Source organism: Aulostomus chinensis, chromosome 6 (genome assembly GCF_037954235.1).
Source record: "Aulostomus chinensis isolate RoL2024-O1b breed Wild chromosome 6, RoL_Achi_v1.0, whole genome shotgun sequence".
Taxonomy (NCBI): Eukaryota; Metazoa; Chordata; class Actinopteri; order Syngnathiformes; family Aulostomidae; genus Aulostomus; species Aulostomus chinensis.
Window position 1 is genome coordinate 2,507,625 of NC_141325.1, and position 12,132 is coordinate 2,519,756.

Here is a 12,132-nt window from a genome sequence, read left to right on the forward strand (position 1 = left end):
ACAACACTACTTCTGTTGTGACTTGTGTTGTCACACAAGGCGGGTTTCCGTACCAGCATGTCTGCAATTGGAGCCTGATTTCAGAAGGTTAGCTAAAGAAAATGCACGCTTTCTTATCCACGACTGTTATGTGAATATTGGAACAAATTGCTGAAACCCTGTTCCTATTCAAGTGGACAGCTTGCTGTTGTGTTGTTTTTATGTTTTAGCTGGAGGTCAGAGGTGTTACATTTTCATGTTCTCCGTTTGTCTGTGCAACCCGTTGTCATTAACGCCGTATCTCAGGAACAATTTGAGGGAATTCCTTCAAATTTTTGGTAAATAAAAAAGAATGACATGAAAACCTTTTTTAGGGTCAAGGTGGCTAAAACAGGCACCCATCGCAAAGGTATACAAGCACAATGCAGTATAACTGTGTTTTAATGTCTGGGATATCATGATAAATGTCACATGCACCAAAAAAGGTGTAAACAAACAGTACTGTAGAAATTAGCTCAGAGGGCAGTGACATTGTTTACATTTACATCAATTCCAATCTGACAAATACTGCAGGGTAGTTTCACCCTGGAGTCAATGTCATGACGAATAAACCCTTTCCCACCACAAACAAAAGCTAGATGATCACAAGTGTTGGCTGGCTGGTGTGGCCATTTGAAAAGGGGCTATAGGCAGCTCAATCCACAGTAGCTGAAAAGCTGAAGAAAGAGCCCCGTATACAGAGCTGATACAACTTTGCTTATTGAAAATCCATCTAACCCAGTGCTGCTCCCATCGAGAGCTCGGGGAAATCCGAAGTAAAAGAACACAGCACTAGTGACCACTTTGGTCTGTCACGACCCTAGCAGTGAATATGGATTTAATCAATCAGTCAGCCAGATCTAGATCACAGTTCTTGAAAAGAACCGGAGCCAACAATGCAGTTGAAGACTTGGAGGAAGTGCAGCCTGGAAGACAATGGGAATATTGAGAATTCCTCTGCGTCATTAGGGAAGACCAGGATTAGCAGAGACTTCCTGTTTGCAACTAGCTTGGGGCCAGACCAGCCTGTGATGTTGGCATTAAAGAGAGACGGTAACCTTTGAAAGGATACCTTAAACAGGCCAGCCACGGGGGGCATGTTTTCTTTCCCATGACACATTGAGCTGCCACTTAGCCTGCATGGAGCAAGTTCAGCCCACCTCCTTTCCTTCCCCCTCAGGCCCACTTGACGGATCATAAACTGATACTAAAGAAAGAGCTTGCAAAGAGAAATTTATGATAATGGTTTGTAAAATAACTTTCAAATTACAAGGAGTGGAGGTGCTCTGTTTTGTGTCATGCTGTCGCTGCAGTGCAGCCATCTTTCAGGGTCCACAGGTGAGAGCTGTTTGCTTAAGAGCTCTGCAGCACTTGACCCTGTTATCACTACGCATTTGTCACAAAATCTGGAAGAATTTCACCTCTCACAGCTTGTTAATGATTCCCCCCCTCACGTTCAGCAGTTAATCCAATTTAAACCTTTACAACTGAGAATTGCACATTACCACATGAGATAGTTAAACATGCCACTCAGTGTCACGAAACAGCTTTTTTAAAATTTCCATGTTCATGTTAAAAAAGGCTGCGTAAGAGTGTATTGAATATTGAGGCAAATATAGAGATGTGCTGACAACAATCTGCTGGGGTTTGATTTTATCAACAAGTCCTTCAACCCAAACAACTACAGAAGTCATTTTCTCCAAGCCTGTTTCCTTCACGTCCTCATTACAAATCAGTGTTGAAAAATAATGATGTTTAACGATGTGTCTGTCAAGCCAGTGGTTCAAGTCTGGTTAAGGCTAAACAAAGAAACGCTTGGTTAGGGTCAGGAAAAGATCATGGTTTGGGTTTAAATAGGTTAGAGGGCATTTGAGTTTTTGTGAAACTCTGTTTCGACTTGTCATTTCTTGCTGGAAAAAAAAAAAAAGCGCCAAACCGTCGATATTCAAAGTTTTTCGGCCATCTTAGATTTTAAGGGTGTTTATTTCAGTTTGACAACTGGTGGCTTTCCAGTCCAGCACAGCAAAACATATGGGATATCTGGAAATACCATTGTTTGAATTAGTTTCAAGACAAACAAGACGCATGTATCCAAATGATTATTTCAGTCCTCTGAAACAACATATGATAACCCTTCCACATCAGTCGATGAGCAGACAGTCTCACTTGCCAACTTAAGAATGGCAGTCACAATGAGAAAATGAGCGATCCTGATATCTTTCTGGTGGTCCTCAGTGAATACTTTTGATCAAGTTTTTTTTTAATTAACATTGAGGCCACTGGTTGTTGAGGGTTAGGGTTAGTTGGAAGTGTAAATTGTTTTTTTTTTTTATGAAACCTTACCTGTGCCGTTTAATACTCTGTGAAACAATCAGAGCTTCAGCTAAACCTAAAACAAAGAAATAAGCTGTCATTTCTATGAAACTTGATCAAAACATTTGGAGATCACGGTTTGAAAATCTGGTCCTGTTTAAATTGAAGCCTACTTTAGAACATGTCTGACCCTGTTTCAGAACCTCAGCTGTTAGGTATCACATGCAGTGAATGTTTAGATCTACTGCTTTCACCTCGCTGTTTACCATTCATAAGATAAACAAGTCATCGGACCGTCTAAACACTGATTGGTTGAAGTTCTGAAGGCTTGACAATGTTACGGAAATGTTTTCACTGGAACTTAAGCCTGTGTTAAGAGTGAGTTCATCCAGGCATGTAACTTTTCCACTATTGCCCAGCGTAAACACAACTAATAAGAGCTTCTCTAAAAAAACACAGACCCTCGCATAAAAAGGTGCTGAGGACTACCTGCAGCGGTAGCCTAAAGGTTAGCTGTGGGCTCAGCCTGAGCATGGGGGAGGGCACTTCCACTTCGTACCAAGATGCTCCTGGGCAAGCTGCTTAACTCCAGATGTGCCAGTTGACCAGTGATTAGTTTTGACTATCAAAATCAAATGCAGCGTCACTGCCCCCCCCCCCCCCCCCCCCCCGTGTTTTTCCCTCTCCACCCCACATGGAGCGACCTTTGCTGAAGCTGTCGCTGTGCTAAACTGGGCCGCTTATTTGGCATTTAAAAGAAGCTGTTGAACAAGCATCCAGAATGAACCTTTTTTAGCCAGATATCTGCTAGGTTAAAAATTCTTCCAGCCAAACTTTTTGGAGCCTGTCAGAAAAAGAAAACGGATAAATGTATCATTACGTACATATGTAGAAGACTGTGGTAGAGAATAAAAAAAAAAACAGCAGACAAAGCAGATTGTAAGCAAAAGAAGGGTTTTAAATGAATCATAACGATTATAGAACAGTGCAACAAAGCCTAATGTCTGCTGATAATTGGATTTGATTACTTTTCCTGTTTTACAAAGATAGTAGCAATGTCCAGCTGCTTGATTATGCTGGCCTAGTTTCAGCAAGTTTTAGAAACTCGGCTCTAAGCACAATTTTGTGCATTAGAAAAAAAGGTCACAACACAAAAGCAATGGTTTCAAGTCTAATGCATTCATTACAAGAGGGTCTCAGCTAAACATGAAGATATACTGTTTGAGACCTTTGAACAAACACCGTCTGCTGTCTTTCTCATCATGACAGTCTCACAATACTTAATTGAATGTTCTGCATCCCACATAACTTACTTATGCATTTATTAAGGTAGAAGTGGTAGGACATAGTTTAACTTTCAGAATAGTTACAGCTTGACATCACTGCTGGTGGACAAGTCAAGTGTCACTGACTCTAAATTAAAGAAAAGACGTGGGGCTTTAGGTTCTACTGGACTCGCTGCATACACAATCCTGGTCCAGAGTTGTTACTGGTGTTTTTGCTGTTCCTTGTTTTTGAAGTTCCAGTCAAATTTTGCAACGGTTGGACACCTGCAGTTTGTGGTGTGTTCCAGCCACAGATGTCTGCATGTAGGGTTGGGAATTAAGTTGGGGTGTATGAACCAAAGTGTGAGACTTCAACAAAAAAGACCACAGTTTATGTCCCTTCTCCAACCAACAGTCAACAATGGTTTCTTTTAACCATGACCACGTCTTTTCTTAGTGGTTTTAGTTGCCTAAACTTAACCTAACCTTAACCATGGAGGTGGACAATCAAAAACATTCACAGGTCATTTCTGAAATAGTCATTTTGGATTGTAAGGACTTACATCTTATAGTTTTTCCACTTTCTAACCTTTTCAAGTATGATGGGTATACCAATGTGGCCTCTTTGCATCTTTGCTAGATGCATTTATATACTAATTCTGGTGTTTTTTCCTTGACAAAAATGATCAAATAAGCCAATATCAGCATATGTACCAAACAACAAGTCTATGCTCCTGAAATATCTCGAATTCTCCCACACCAACAAGCCAACAAGTCAAACATGTGTCCTGGCAGTGAAACCACAACACCCCAAAGCCTGCGTTTCAGCTAATCTGAAAGTATGCTGAGTGTCCTTATGTGGGGAACAATGAGGGAAGAGGAGGAAATTATACACATACCAGGCAGGCCATACAAAATTAAGTGAAGTGTGTTTTTAAGTGGGAGGGAGCCAAAATAAATCTTGAAAGACCTGACTATCATGCTCCTTGTTTGACTCTTATCCAAGTTTAGCCATGCACACAACTAGAGGTTAATTCTTTTGACCTGAGACAAACTCTTTCCAGGTTATTATGCATTCTGCCGTTGACAGAAGCTTTCAAAGCATGTTGGTTACAGACCAAACATGTCAGAGAAAGTACCAAGAATGCCAACCATCTCAACGAGGCAGCTGCCTCCTGTTGGTGGTCGAGATGAGTGAAGTGTTCACGGGACTGGGAGCAACGACTCCTCTTTTAAGGGTCTGGTTTTATGTCACATTTCTTGCAGAAGAACATAGGTTTCATTTCCTTTCCGGTAATGTTTTTGCCCTGTTCACATTCATATTAATTACACTAACATCCCCAAAGGATACACTGATTTCTATGCTTTAGGTTTTTTAAAGGTAATGTGGGCCATTTTGAAACAAAATAAAGAGCAACACATTTTACCATTTAGTTGGTGTGACTGTAGTGGAGCCCCTATCTTTGAACCCTCTGTGACTCTGTCATGTCATTCTCGTGTATAATCGGAACATCCTGGAACAATTATGACTATGTGTGCAGCTCAGAAGGTTTGAACTTTGAAGTACAGTATTCCAGTGCTCTGTAGACATTTGTCTGATATTACCACAAGCTGATTTCCAAACATAGTGTTCTCTATCCTGAAGCCTCTCTCCTTCTTCTTCTTCTTCTTCAAAGGTCTAATCGGAACCTTTCTTAGCTGCGTTTATTTCTGTCAGCTAAACCTTTAATTACTTTTTCTTTAATTATCGTCTCTTGCAGGCCTTTCATTTGTTAGCGTGTGACCACTTAAATTATTATCTGGTTTAGCTGCCAATAAAAATTCACCACATTTATAAGAGGTACTGTGAATGACGATATGATTGGAAGTCCTCTTAAATGATTCTCATGCTTCAGTTCTGCATACGGATGTCTGGTGTCAGTAATTTTGTATCGTGCACCCACGCAAGGCAGTAGAACCTCCTGCTGATTAGTCTGGGTTGGGAGGCGAGTTTTGTCGTTTCTTTTGACACCTAGATGTGGAATATGTACACGCAGCAGTTCAGAGATGGCTGCAGAGAAGGTGAACGCCGTTATGTAGCTCACTTGTTATTACTTGCACACTGAGAAGATTGAAATTGTGTAGCCAAATTCCTACAGACAATGTACCCGGCCCACTACTGACCTGAAAACACAAGAAAGCTTCCCAAACACCTCAGAGTTAAGAGGTTTCCATAGGGAATAAATGGACTTATGACATGTTATTTACGGACATGTGAAAATATAGCATTAAAGGTAAGCGTAGCAAGTTTGATGTTCTTATTTCAAATCCAAAAAGCTACTGGGGCTTAATTCTAAAGTGTGCCTCCAAATCTTCCCATCCAAAGTTAGGATAAGGAGCTTTCTTCCAGTATGTGAGCCATGAGAAAACTGAGTTTCAAGTAGTGCTTGAGTTACGTTCTGCACTGCTCCGAATAATGATCTCAAAAACATTCTGTATGAATCTGCCTTTAACAAACATTTCTAACGATGACTCCCTGAACAACAGTAGTTGGACTTTGAGCAAACATTTTCAGCTTAGCCCAGCCCAGGCCGCCTCAGTCATTTGTACATAGAACAATCAGTCTTCAGGCAGACACTTTCCCTCTCAAAGCCTTACACCTGTGGCTTTGTCGACCAGGGAATGTCCACAAATGTAAGGCACAGATAATGCTGCACCTGTTTTATAAGTTATTTTAACCCAGGTAAACAATAATCCTGTAACAGCTCATCATTATGCTATGAGCACGGCTATTAGGGTGGTTATGTGTGTGTGTTAGTTTCGGTTCATAAGCACGTAATTCTTTGTACAGCTGCAAACGCTCAAAAACCAATGTTTCTATTTGAAGTAGGCAGGTTTTTATATTAATGAGTGTCGGGGTGGAAAGCCCGCTTTCAACCTGCCAAACAGACAAAAAATTATAGTAATCTAAAGATATAAGTGGGGCAGAGAGCAAAGTTCAGACACTATGGTCTCAATCATCCATCCTCCGTGCAGTTTTATGTTGAAATACACCTGTGTAATCATCCTAAATCATAGCTTGCTGCTGCAACACTTATTTTCCCAGCAACCAAGAAACAATAGATTCAGCCGGCCTCCTACATGTAGAAACAAAAACATGTCTCCAAAAATCAGCGAGTGCACGCTCCGTTATGAGAAAACAGGAATTAATAGTTTTGCATCGTATCCCTTTGACATAGAGATTTCAGGCAAGCAAAGGTTTACCCAGCGGTTATTCCACTTAGTTCCATTTAGGCTCTCAACTAATTTATTATGTTGTGTACTCACTTAAGCCTTGATAATGACTGGTAGTTTTGGGGTCTGAGGGACCCTTTTCAGTGGTTCACAAGAAAAATAATGCCTTGGCTCATCAAAGAGTGCAATTTGAAAATGTTATCCCCCAAACCTAAAATCATTGTTCTTGATAAATCTGATCAAGAAGCACATTAAAACATGAGCCATACTTGTTTGTTTGTTTGTTTTTTTAATATCGATTATCCTTACAATAGTGGGCTTTTTCAGTGCTTTTTTGATCAGATCAATACTGTGGGCCATTTCTGAATTATTTATCCATCCATCCATCCATCCACCAAGATATGTCAAGAACACCAAGGGGAACTTTCTTAAATTTGGCAAAGACATCCACTGGGACATCAGGATGAACTGAATAAGCTTAGGTTGAGGACGGTGCATCTGGATCCCTGTCACCTTTCATGAGCGTGATATCTCAGGAATGCCTCAGGGGAACTTCTTCAGATTTAACTTAAGTTTTCTGTGCCGGCAAAATTAGTGTTTGCTGTGCTCACATTGATGGAGTGGACACGATGAGATGTTCACTCAAACAAAGCGTTCAACCCTGTGACTGGACTCAGCTGCTAATTTATCAGGCAGCTGAAGAACAGTAACAATCTCCAGTCCCGGTCCTTTGTGTGCTGTCAGTCATTGAAGTGGCCTCATGTAGGAGTTATGGGTTTTTGGGAAATTGAACCATGGTACTGTGAATGTTGGATTATTGGACTTTACATCCTATGCTCATATATGGTAATAATAGAGTGTTAAAAGTAAATACTCTCAAAAGTGTACCGAATCAAAACCTTGGACCCTAAACCTCTGATACCAACCAAACCATGGATACTGTGGACCGTTCCACCTCCCATGCCAGTGCTTCTCATTTGCACATTTGGTGTTCAGCTTGCACTTAGTTACAGTAAATAAACAGGTTTGGCTTCAATTTAATTTGATGGGCACATGGGCAGGGATCACACCTGTGACCTTTTAGTTACAAGGTGGTTGCTGTAACCACAAGGCCACCCTGCCGCCTCTAGCACACTGGTGGTTCCTGCTTTGACTCTGTTATATTCTTAAATGTTAACAGACTTAAAACAGTGGAACTCCATCGGGTCACAGGCAGTGAGTGGCGAGACAAGCTGGTTCTCATTAGCTCATGGACTGGAATCAATATCGTGTGTATGTGCTTTGGTGCTCACACATATTTGCACTCGTTTGCCTGTGTGTTTGCGTGCACATGCACAGGCACATTCTCTGGTGTGTATTTGTGGTTCATATGAGATCAACAGGCAGGGACTTCCCCTCTGTTTGGAGCTAATCCCTGGCTGCACTGCCCAGATTCGTGTGCACTTGGAGCAAGAGCTGACAATTAGAAAAGTGCTTGTTCACTTCAAGCCCTCAAAGAGAAGCCCGCTGTGACAGACACACACCACAAATGTTAACATTTCAAATGGAGATCCCGGTAGACATGAAATGTTGAAAGGACTCCAATGAAGTTTAGTAATAATGCATGGCATACTTGCTTTGAACAGGGAGGTAACTGTTTCATGTCTGCAAATTCCGGTTTAGTAAACTTGAGATCAGATCAGGATAATCTCCAAACAATTAAGGAGGAAACTTTGCCCCACCCAGTTACTTTGAAGTCTGTTTTTTGCCAAAGGATTGACAGTTTAGGCTAAAACATGAAGCTGGGAAAGAGTAAGTAGAATTTATGAAGGAGCACGTGTGTACTGCTGGAGCAAAGTAGTAATCTATCTGAAGGTATTCACAGTCATACTCAGTTTCTACAGTACACAGCATCTGTTAGATCGGTGTGTCCTCTTCACACACCGATACTGATGCTAAAACTTTAAATGGTGTAACTGTTACTTCCAAATCTAAAAGTCAGTTCTTGAGTTTACTTAAAGATACGTCATGGGCTGCTGTTTTCAAACTCTGAAAGTCTGAAAATGTCTTTACAAAGATTTGTATCATACACTTGAGACAGGTCTGTTGGGTTTTTTTGGTGATTAATTGTAAAGATATAAAACAAAAAGAATATTTATAAATATTCTGGAATCATCCCTGCCTCCTGGGCTTAGCCATGCCCACGTAGATTGTGATTGGCTTACGGAAATACAAACATGCCTTGGCGTTTTTCTACAGTAGCTGAATAGTGGACAGGTTCCGACGCCTGGCTACGGGAGACTACAGTTTAGATCAAGTCTTGTATAACTGACCTTGGGTTTCGATCACAGATTCACCTGCTAATAAGAAGGAATCTTGTTTGACGTTGCCAAACTTTTACTTATTAATCTTATTAATTTTGGTCCACAGTGTTCTTTAACATAGGAGCTTCCTAGGCAGGTCTTGCTTTCTCATTCCATTCAGTTTTCCTCTCCAACAGTCCTTGTTGCCGCTGACTTGCTCCCTTGTCCCGTCGAGGGTGTAGACAGTCATGTGGCTTCTGAAAGCAATGGATATTTTTTGTTGCAGATATTAGGTTTTTTTTTCTAATTCCCCACAAGATCGTAGCCTTACGCATGATTCTGAATTAATCCTCGGTGTTTGGATTGTGGTTAACCATATCAAGATGAACCTTTCTAAGCATTTACTATGTGGCTTCCTGTATCAGGGGATGCAAGATGTTGAGGAAATGACTTAGAGATTCTGTAATTTTTACAGCTTTATGTGGTTGGTCATGGTTTTGGGTTCTGTGGCCATTCGACATCTTGCACCAGCAGCATTCGGATGAAAAGGCACAAAGTTGAGCAGAGATAAACATAGAGAATTTTCTTGGGTGGCTGCGGCTAAGGAGGAGCGGGTCGTCTAGTAATGGCAAGCTTCACGGTTCCATCCCCAGCTCCTCCAGAGTGTGACACTGAACTCCTCACCACACCAAGTTTTCAGCTTCACTGTGTAAATGTGTGAATGCGTCAGAAGAATGCCTGCTTCATTCCAGCTGACACTATATCTATGCATAAATTCTGAAAATGTGGCAGTCCTTGTTTTTGTTTTTTTTATGATATTGTATGTACTGAAGATAAAATGCAAAATCTAGTATATTTGTCTAATTTCTCGTGAAAAAAACCCACCACGTGTCACAGCTTCATGATAGAAAATGATTGTTCATGGCCATGGCCAAAAAAAGAGAGTTTTTACTCCTCTTGCTATGGTGCACCTTTTGTCCCCCAGGAGCTTCCATAGCTTTCCCCCTCATCCCTCCAACTTGTTTCCTGCGCACGCATAGCAGCAACATGGCTAACGAGAGCGAGAAGTTTGTTTTTAAGAAAGTAGTAGTAGTCGTAGTGTCGTCAGTGGTTTGGAACTGATTTGGGTTTGCGGCGAAAGACGTTGAACAAGTGACTGCACGTTGCAAAGTTTGTCTGAAGCCCATTGCAACAAAAGGCAGCAGCACAACGAACTTATTTTAGCATCTAAACGGAGGCGTCCAGCTGAGTGGTAGGAATGCCGCTCTTTACGAGGGGAACAAGACTGCTTTAACGGACAGACTCCCACTAAAAAAACAGCTCACTGCAGTGGAATCATTTACCCACGGAAAAAAAATGGAAAAATTGTAAATCAAATTTTTTGTGAAAAAAATCAGAGATTTTATTTTTAGTCCATATCACCCAGGCCTAGGTGCTACCCTGTTTATGAGTTGTAATAAAAACCATACTTTATACCCTGGTGTTAGTGTCCGCCATGTTGCAGAGCACAAGCCAGGTCATAACATTGTTGAGGAACTCCCCCTGTTACAGCGCTTCAGCTTCCATCAGAGCAGCTTGTTCCTTTGCTTTGGGTTGACTTTTTGTGTTTGGTGGCTGTCTTGGGTGGGGGTTTGTGTCACGGTTCACCAGTGGATGCAACCTGGTCTGCTGCATGACGCTTTGCTCATGATAACCATAGTATCACAATACAGCAATTCTGCAATAATTGGGATATTGCATTAGAATTTATTCATGATAGGTTATATGATACTGCAGTGTCACTGTTGGTCCTCCCCCTCACCATCCTCGCCACGCTCATGCCTTAGTGGAGTGTGGTCACTTTCTAAAGATGGTTTTGTTTTTTATCTTTTTGTTTTTACCTCAAATCATGGTGTTTATGATCATACGACTGGATAAAGAAGACTTCGGATTGTAGCGGAGGACCAGTTTGAGAGTTCAACACAGGACATTTTGTTTAGTCTCACTGTCGTTAACGTTTGGTTTCCAGTAGCTTTCGACACTTGAGTACGACTCTGGTGTTTGCTGAATTCTGGATTCACGAAGAAGTCATGCAGCATGGAGAACATTCTCATAAATTTAAGACATCTAACAATGAGTACTTGAATAAATAACATGATTAGGGTGAATTATGGTGGTACAGGTACTCTCATTTTAGTATATTCACCTGTTGTTATTATTAAGATTACATGTCTTGTAGTTTTGGCTCCTTTACACTGAGGTACTTCATTCACCCGTCAGCAGTCAGAAGATAATAGGAGCCGTCTGGTAGCTAAATAGTAGAAGGATTTTCAAGAGTACTCATGTACACTGGATGATGTTGAATAACAACCTCTACAACCCCGCCAGTCTTTGCACGAGTGAACATCTATGTTGCTGCTGCATCCCCCCTCAAACATGCAGTCAGTTAAAAACGTGGGAAATAAAGACACTAAACTCCTTACTCTCACTTCATCTGACAGGAGCACAGCGGAAACCTGTCCAAGACAAAGAAGGAAAGAAAATAATTATGTCTCAGGGGCTTTCTGGACAGTGTGTTTTCACAGAGGTAATTCAGAGGACAACTCCCTCTCAACATCCTCGTGTTTTTTTCTCTGCTGCCTTCTGGTTTTCACACCTGAGCTAAAGTGAAGATTTACACTTGTGTTGGCTTCCAGTATATCACAGTCACTTGGATTTCTTGGATTAGGAACATTTGTATATTTCTCATACAAACACCATTTGGCAAACGTTTTCAGCCCACAGTCCTGAAACCATATTTTTACTAAACAGCTGCTGTAATAAATAGATTCCCCTTTTGACAGTTTGATATATTTGTTTGACAAGTGAGATGAACCAATATATAACAAAGTGCAAAGTCCAGTATAACCATACGGCTTATAAACACGTCAAAGTCTTTGAATCTGTCAGGACAGCAGATCCGATGTATCGCAGGTTTCGTGTTTGCAAAATATCAAATATCACAGTCATGAGACTGTACTATCATCACGGGCGTGAGTTACTTTGAGTCGCAACCTACTGGT

At 41.1% G+C, this 12,132-nt stretch overlaps 1 protein-coding gene across 13 annotated transcripts in view; it reads left to right on the forward strand.

Annotated features, from left to right (window-relative positions):
- cfap299 (cilia and flagella associated protein 299) overlaps positions 1-12,132 on the forward strand; it is a 76,112-nt gene that overhangs the window by 33,572 nt on the left and 30,408 nt on the right. The gene's annotated exons all lie outside the window — the stretch shown is intronic.